Source organism: Euprymna scolopes, chromosome 15, assembly GCF_053919585.1.
Source record: "Euprymna scolopes isolate OS-2025 chromosome 15, ASM5391958v1, whole genome shotgun sequence".
Taxonomy (NCBI): Eukaryota; Metazoa; Mollusca; class Cephalopoda; order Sepiida; family Sepiolidae; genus Euprymna; species Euprymna scolopes.
The window spans coordinates 86,782,528-86,791,706 of record NC_136496.1 but is presented as its reverse complement, the minus strand read 5'-3'; the positions used below and the strand labels follow the sequence as shown (position 1 = coordinate 86,791,706).

Here is a 9,179-nt window from a genome sequence, read left to right as displayed (position 1 = left end):
GTATTTGATTTTATAAATTTTAAATTTCTCTTGATTCTCGTGATGGTTGACGGTGGCCGAGAGGTAAGGTACATTTTTAATGGTGTCAAAAGTTGCTCCGTGGCGGTGTTCAAATTCCTCTCTTCTTGCACTGATTGCGAATGCATGAAACACTAGCGTCTGTAAGTATACAAAATAATTCTATATATAATTATTACAATAATAATTTTAATACCTGCAGACACTAGCGTTTCATCCTTTCGAGAATCATCAGTGAAGGGGTAACATAATTACTACCGGTCAAGCGACTCGAACCCGGCCACGAAACCATGTCTGACTCTATTAGCAAGGAACAAACCTCACTGTCAATCTCAACCGCAAGAAATATCGTTGAAATTTTAGCATTTATTTTTTTTAAATGTCGCAACATTCGGCCATAATGATCTAATGATTATAACATCATGATCTAAAAGGGGCTTACATAATTATTACAATAATAATTAATTTTTTTAATACTATATATATATATATATATATATATATATATATATATATATATATATATACTTTTGAAGGAAACATTCTTGTTTTTTTAAAAGACTTTTTGTATTCCTACACGTCAACACACAGGAAATAAATACAGAAAAGATATAAACATTTATATATTTTTCGCATTGATTTTTTATTCATATATATATATATATATATATATATATATATATATATATATATATATATATATATATATATTACTAGCGGGGTGTGCCCGGCCTTGCCCGGGTGTTTGGAGGTGTGTATGTAGGAGAGGAAGACCCTGTTTTAATATTATAAAAAAATCCGATGTTATAAAAAATTGAAAAAAACCAAAAACAAAGCAAAACCGCGAACAAATGTAAAAAAAAGGGGAAAATATGTAAAAGAGGAAAACAGGTTTAGGTAGGAAGACAGGCTCGAACCTGAAGCATCGAGGCTAAGGCGGAAAAAAATGCCTGACACGTTACCTCTACGCCAAAGAGACACATAGTTGAGAACGGATAAAATTAACCCTTTAAAAACATTGCAGGTGGTTGAAACTAACGTCAACGTTTTCTAGGTCAAACATGGCGTCATTGTCGTAATAGCAGGAGGAGGCTGAGTTTAGAGTGAAGGAACACCCCCCACACACATTTTAGCTTTTATAATTATAGATGCCCCCCCCCCCCGCGCTGGTTTAGCTAATATATGACGCGTAAAATTGAAAGGAATAAAAAAACGAAACGAACATGAATGAATACCAAAGGAAAAAAAAAAAAAAGGAAAAAAAGCAACCCCCAAAAGTTACCGCGTAAAATGCAAATATGTTTAATTAAATCTATTTTTTTTTAATGGAAAAACAGAATTAAAAAAAAAGAAAAAACTTGCCGTGTATAATGAAAATATGTTTATTAGATTTTATTTATTTATTTTTCTTTGTTTCAATGAAAAAGAAAAAAATAGTGAATAAATAAAACCAGAAAACTGACCGTGTTTTTTATTTTTTTTAATGTTGGTCGCTGTTATCCAATTTGAATGTCGTCTGATTCCAATATCGATAGCGTAGTAGTAATTGTGCTAATGAATCTTTCAGAAATGCAATGTATAGAAATAAATAATAAATAACTAATCCGAACATAAGAAGTCAGCAGTAAATAAAATATTAAAACGACTAATCGGTGCAAGATTTGAAGAACGCTGGCGGCTGACTGCTAAAGTTTCTTGTAAAAACTGGAATCCAATTTTAGTTCGTTTCGTTTAATTAATCCTTCGAATCGCAACCCTCCATCCACCTACAAAAAGAAAAAATATAAAGGGAGGAAAAAGAGTGAAAAAAGAAGAAATTTATAAAATGGCACAAGTAACCCATAGAATACTGGAATGTAAAGGCGCGTTTCACCCGACGGAAAAATGCCAATCCATATTTTGTAAGCAATTAAGAACTGAAACCGGTGTTCCTCGCATATTCCCCTGTGGATGTATCCGTAGCGGTGTTAAGTGGTCACGGGCGGAGTCTGAATCGAATAGAGAGAAAAGATTTTACAACTTTCATTGATTCTAACCGATTGTGGCAGCGAAATCTCACCGGAAAAAAATATAGAAATTTACGAATATCAAGGAACTGTAAGGGTAGTAGGCCTATAGCACACCTCAGATCCTCTGCTGAAGTGTGGGGACATTACATTTGAATGTAATGCCGTGATTTTTAATCCTATTAAGGTCAAACTTACACGGGAAAAATGAGTTAATTTTATTTATATAGAAGAAGATAGAAAGAGAGAGAAGATATATAGTGTCCCTGTCTCTGTCTATGTCTCTATCTCTGTCTGTCTGTCTGTCTGTTTGTCTGTCTGTCTCTCTCTCTCTATTCTTGTCACCGTTTCTTTTTTCTTTTTTTTAATTTAAAAACCAGGTACACGTAAATAACATTGAACGAGGTTATTTCATTGTCTGGTTAAAAAATTAAAAATTCATCTTCTAATGAGAAAATTTACAACTGTATAAAAATACACATAAAGTCTATAGCGTATTTTAAATGTCGAAAAAAAAAACAATTTAAAAGTACTATGTTGGGAATTATTATTAGGTACCAGCAAAGAGTAACAGCTTTGATTAGAAAAGAAATGATAAAAAAAGAACAAATGGGAAAGAACATAAATGGTAAGAAAAGCAGTTGAGGCAAATAAAAGATTGGAGGAAATGTTTCTTCATACTTAGCAGGAACAGAAAACGTTTATGAATTGTTGAGTAGGGATGAAAATGGTGAAGATGAAAGTGAATTTTCATAAAACGCTATTTGGAAAATTTGGTACTTGTACAGTTTAATCCAGACATAAAAAAATGAAATTATCGAAAAAAGATTATATTGTACGTGTCCGTTATGGAATAAAGTTCCTAAAAAAAAAATTCACTTAATTTCATCAAGTATTTTTTTTTTACAGCGAAAAAATCAATTTGTTATGATACCGAGCAAAAGGTTTGATTTTTAGAAAGAAAAGCTAGTATTAAAGATGGGGAGTGAGTGTCGGCGCTTTAAACTGAGTTATCTCCCCGTGGCATGTTAAAAAAATTCAAAGATGTATACCGTCAACGCGCTGTCATCAAAAACGTATTTTCCGCTGTTAAAAAAAAAAACAAACAAAAAAAAAAAAAACTACTCGATCAAATTAAGTGAAATATTTTTTCGGAGATCTTCAGTGCAAAACGGATACGTACAATATAACATTTTGTCAATATTTTCATTTTTTAATGTCTTGATTAAACTGTACAAGTGTTAAAAATTTTAATTACGACGCTAAAAATGAAATCATGCTCGCTTCGTATTTCAGACGATACGAATACATGTATAATATGGACTATACGAATTGGACCTATTTTTTTTCCAAAAAGTTCGTTTGTTATTAAGAAAAGTGAGTACAGATGAACATACAAAATCAGCAGTTCTACATTTGTTGCAGCGATGCAATTATTAAGTTGCTTATCTCTTAAACGCCCCTTTCACAAACGGTGGAAATATATGAATCTCACAAGGGAAGAACATAGACTAGACGGGTTTGTATTACTATACGCATAGATTCGAAAAAGTTGTCAAAAAACAAATATATAACAAATAAATGTTATCAAAGGCAAGATTTCTACCAAACTGGATATATTTTTCGTGTTTTTATTCAATGTAACATGTTTATTCAGTTCGAAAAGCATACAGTGTTTACCGATGTATTTGAAAATTCAAAATGGCGCCCGACTTTAACACGGTAAGTTTGGGAAAAGGTGTTATAAATAAAAAAATAGACAAAATACTGTTAGAAACTCGCTCAATATATGTTACCGTGACTTATGTTGACATATATTCGGTGGTTTTTAATAGTATTTTGTCTAGTTTATTATTTATAATACCCTTTCCCAAACTTACTGTGGTAAAGGGAGAATCGGGTGCCATTTTGAATGTTCCAATGTATCGGTAAACACTGTATGTTTTTCGAGCTGAATAAACATTTTACATTGAATAAAAACACAAAAAATATATCCAGTTTAAAAGAAAAATAACTTATCTTTCCTTTGATAACATTTATTTGTTATATATTTGTTTTTTGACAAATTTTTCGAATCTATGTGTACAAACCTGACTAGACTATTGCACTAGTGTACCTATTTACTATGCCTCCCCACGGGACAGAGTTAGACACCAGGGTCGTTTTTTAACGTGGAGAAAAGGTACAAAAATAAAAATTGTCTCAGTTGTGAAGGATTTCTCCTCCACTGAAAGAGAACAAGAAATAGAAGTGCAGCATCTGAAGAACAGATACTACACTCTGATCTTGACCAAACAAATAATGTAATGATTTCAACCTGTCCAAGTTGAATGCAGGGGTACAAATGCAGAAACCAGAAAAAGAGGTCTTGATAAGTTAGTGAATAAACTTGGTTTAACGCTTCAATATATAGTAGAGGACTGCCAACGTTTTATTAGTGTTCGCCAAGATCCAAAAGGTATTGAGCAAAGCGGAGTGTCACATAGAACAATGCGTAATAAAAAGAAAATTAATTCAACGATTGAATTTGCTAAACAAACTAAAAGAAAATAATTCGCCCCATAAACAGATGCAATTCAATTGGTACACATATCTTCATATAAAATAAAGTGTTTTAACTGCTTAAGACACACTGCAGAGTGAAAAATAAAATAGAAAAAAAGTTTTGTTTTAATATTGCTAAAAGTGACGAAACTGAAAATATCAAGAAGTGTGTTCAAGTAAGAATACCGAATAAAAATACTGAATTACAACTTGACTCCTGCTCAGATTTTTCGATAATTGCTAACGTTGCATTGAAAGGAATTTTTTTAAATCGAAAATATTTGTGATGAATACTTCAAACAACCTTTTAGGCACGGACCGGATAGAAAAGTTTCCATTATGGAATATGTTCTGTCAAAATATGGAAACTTTAAATGTTCAAAGCACTCTTTCCTGCTCGGTAAGAGTACAATATCGATTGTATATTTGAGTTCGTAATAATATAAACATCCATTTGTTGGTTTGGGATAAACGTTAGTGAATTTTTCTTAAAACCGACTTTGTGTCTAACTTTGCGCTTATAAATAGGGACAATGCTGACATCTTTCAGACTGGATTATTTCATGTGATTTTATTTTTATTTTTTCGTAGTTTGAAACAACGTATTTTGCTATATACGAATTTTTAATGAAACTGGTGTTTACACGTTTAGATTTGTTTACTTTTTCTACTCCCCCTCTTTCCGTCTGTCTGTCTGCTGTCTGTCTGTCTCTCTCTCCCGCTCTCTCTCTCTTTCTCTCTCTCTCTCTCTCTCTCTATATATATATATATTTATATATATATATATATATATATATATATTTATATATATATATATTTATATATATATATATATATTTATATATATATATATATATTTATATATATATATATTTATATATATATATTTATATATATATATATATTTATATATATATATATTTATATATATATTTATATATATATATATATATATATATAATTATTTTTTTTTACTAGTGGTAGCAAAAGTATTTGGCACATTAGATTTTTCGTATTTCTAAAAAATATCAAGTTAATTTGAATGAAATTTACACCCAATCTTTGAACAGTTATTATTTATCTAAAAATAAAAGCGAAATAACGATATACTTAGTTGATGAATATTTATTAATGAAAAATCAAATTACGTATATGCAAAAGTATTTAACACATTTACTAATATTTAGTTGTATATCCTCTGTTTTGCCTTACAACCTCCAAACGCTTTCCATAACTTCCTACTAGTTTTTATACGAACACTTGCTGGTAATTTCAGCCATTCTTCTTTGCAAACCTTTTTCAATTCCTTGATATTCTTGCATGCACTCTTAACTTCAAAGTTTACCAAATATATTCGATGGGATTTAGGTCTGGTGACCGGTTAGGCCACTGTAGAACACTAATCTCGTTATTCTTCAACCATTTCATAGCCTTGTGCTTGAGATTATTGTCTTGTGGAAAATAAAGTCACGGTTCAATCCTAAATCTGCGGCATTCTTGAACAGATGTGTTGACAAAATCTTCGTGTACTTTGCTGTATTCATTTTCCCTTCTATAATTTCCATCACTCGAACTGAATTTGCAGAAAAGCAGCCTCAAATCATCAAACTTCCACCTCCAAATTTTACAGTGGAAATGATATTAGATGGTTTAAACTCTGTGCCCCTTTTCGCCTATAGACCAGTGCAGTGAACATGTTTCTCCCGAAAAGCTCAATTTTTGTTTCATCTGACCAAATAACTTTGTTCCGGATCTCATCTGATCCGCATTGATATTTATAAACAAATTTCAAACGATCTTCCACATGTCTAGGACCCGACAATGGAGTCTTTCTCTGTGATCTAGAATACAGGTCTGTACGATTCAATGATCTCTTGATTGTGTCCTTGCTTACTGATTATCAGATTCGTTCTCAGCGACATCGAATATCTCTAAAAAAAAACACATTAGAATGATCAGTGTTTTTTCGTAATATTCTTGAAAAAAAAAACTCTTTTTTATTGTTACAGTTTACGATGCTTTATTTGCAGAAAAAAAAACAAAAATTCATTCATCTTTTTCTTTACTACTGAAAACAATAACTTTAGTAAAAGTGTTTTTTGTTTAAAAAAAATAATACATTTCCAGTAAGATTAAAGTAAAAATAATGGATTCATTGTATTCCGTGATCATTATTTAATAAATACTGAAAATTTCATTAAAATTGGCATATATCCTGATTTTTGGTGAATTTTTCAATAAAGAGTGGGGTCAAAATGCTTGTACATTTTGAGCATTGGGTATACATTTTGCACGTACCTAGATATTCGAATATCCATGTATCTAAAAAAAAAAAAAAAAAAAAATCAAGTTGTAACCCCTAGGAAGAGGCCTCTTGATTTTTTATAACTTCGACTGAATTAACATGGAACAAAAGAATGTAACATATATATATATATATATATATATATATATATATATATATATATATATATATATATATATATATATATATATATATATATATATATATATATATAATTATTTTTTTTACAATAATAATTAATTAAAAAATATATATATATATACACACACATGTGTATGTGTATATATAAATAAACGCACACCTATATGTACATGTGTGTTTGTTGCATAAAAGCAAAACAATATAAATGCGTAAAAAAAAACAAAAAAACAAAACACCTAATTAATAAGAAACAGTTAAAAAATTAACTTAACAAAAATCGACACAAATTAGAAGGAACTCACAAAAATTACAAGTCAATGAAGAAATAAGTAGAAACTCCCCCCCCCCCAACCCAATATAAAAATGCTCCTATTTACAATGCCTCCCCACAGGACAGAGTTTTTTTTTAACGTGGAGAAAAGGAACAAAAATAAAAATTGTCACAGTCGTTAAGGATTTCTCCTCCACTGAGAGAGAACAAGAAATTGAAGTGTAGCATCTGAAGAACAGATATTACACTTTGATCTGGGCCCGAAGGCAAAAAAAAAAAAAAAATGAAAATATTAAACAAAAAACAAACAGAAAAAAATTAAGAAATAATGAAAATAAACGATGTAATAAAAACATTTTGACAAAAATTAGAAGTCAAGAAAATTGCAATGCAAAAAAGAAAACAACGAAAGAAAAAAATAACACGAAACACAAAATGCGAGGAAAAAACAAAACAAATAAAATAAAACGAAGTAAAAAAATAAGCAAACAAAATAGAAACATTAAACCCCCTTCCCTCATCACACTATAAATAAGCAAACCAATTAAATAAATAAATAAATAAATAAATAAATAAATACAAACCATATTTTCAAGATGGGAGGTTATAAAGTCACAGAAGTCACCGATTATTCGCACGTACTCACATACGTCGACATGTGTGAGACGCCCAAAAAGAAATGCAGTGCACACACAATTATGCATATTTATGTATACACGTACAGCTTTATACTTAAAAGTGTTGTAGTACAATATATATATATATATATATATATATATATAGTTATATATGTGTGTGTGTGTGTGTACAACACTGTTGTACACACACACAACATATATATATACATGCACATATACATACATACATAAATACATACATACATAAGCACACACATACATACATACATACATACATACAGATATACATAAATAAATACATACACACATATATACATACCTACATGCATGCATACATAATACATACGCATACATAATACATCTATACACACATATACATACATGCACACATACATGCACACACATATGCATACATACACACATACATGCACACACACATATACATACGCGCGTGCATAGAGACGATACTAGATAACAGTAATACAGACGCAAAGTTACTAAAACACGCTTGGACCTGAGCGTAAGTGTTGGGCATCGATCACCCAACCCGACCTCTACCTCCGAACGAGAATGGCACCCATTTTGGGTGAGGGGTATTGTAGATCGGTAGAAACAAATAAAGTTAGTGTGGCTGTTCATTCATTTACTGAAACGCGTACGAGGTGAGTGAGAAAGCGCTTCTCAGGAATAAATCACCCATCGTGACGGACCAAGTCGTTTATTATGTTTTCTAATTGTTTACATTCGCTGGTTTAATCGTCACGACTCAACGGACCTAGGACGGGATCAGCTTAATCATGGGATTAACTTGTTGGATTTAAAACCCCCCTTTTTTTTTTTAAACTTGAGAAATGATTTCGTGTTAAATCTAATACGCTTGCGACACGCGTGCAAGCGTGCAAGCGAGAGCACTTTACGGAGCCTCACTCAGCGATCCTGATGATAACGAGATGAACAAAACTACGAGACTTAAGTTTGAAATGAACAGAAACAATGAATTGAAGTAATAGAAACTCGCAATATATAGACAAAACATGTTAAAAAAAGGGGAAGGTACTATTTCAAATTTCGCAGTAAGTTCCGATCAATTGCTTCGATGAAATAAAACACAAACGTGTCGTAAGTATATTTTTATACTACTACTACTACTACTACTACTACTACTACTACTACTACTACTACTACTACTACTACTACTACTACTACTACTCTCCATTTGCGTATTGAGTGAACACTGAAGCAGAACTATATATATA

General features: G+C 31.0%; 1 protein-coding gene across 1 annotated transcript in view; it reads left to right on the top strand.

The window, feature by feature from the left end:
- The first annotated feature begins 8,668 nt into the window (after window positions 1-8,668).
- Window positions 8,669-9,179, top strand: part of LOC145293948 (norrin-like) — a 98,789-nt gene continuing 98,278 nt past the window's right edge. The window contains exon 1 of the mRNA XM_080140812.1: window positions 8,669-9,042. The gene's annotated coding sequence lies outside the window, so the exon portion shown is untranslated. The remainder of the gene's footprint in view (window positions 9,043-9,179) is intronic.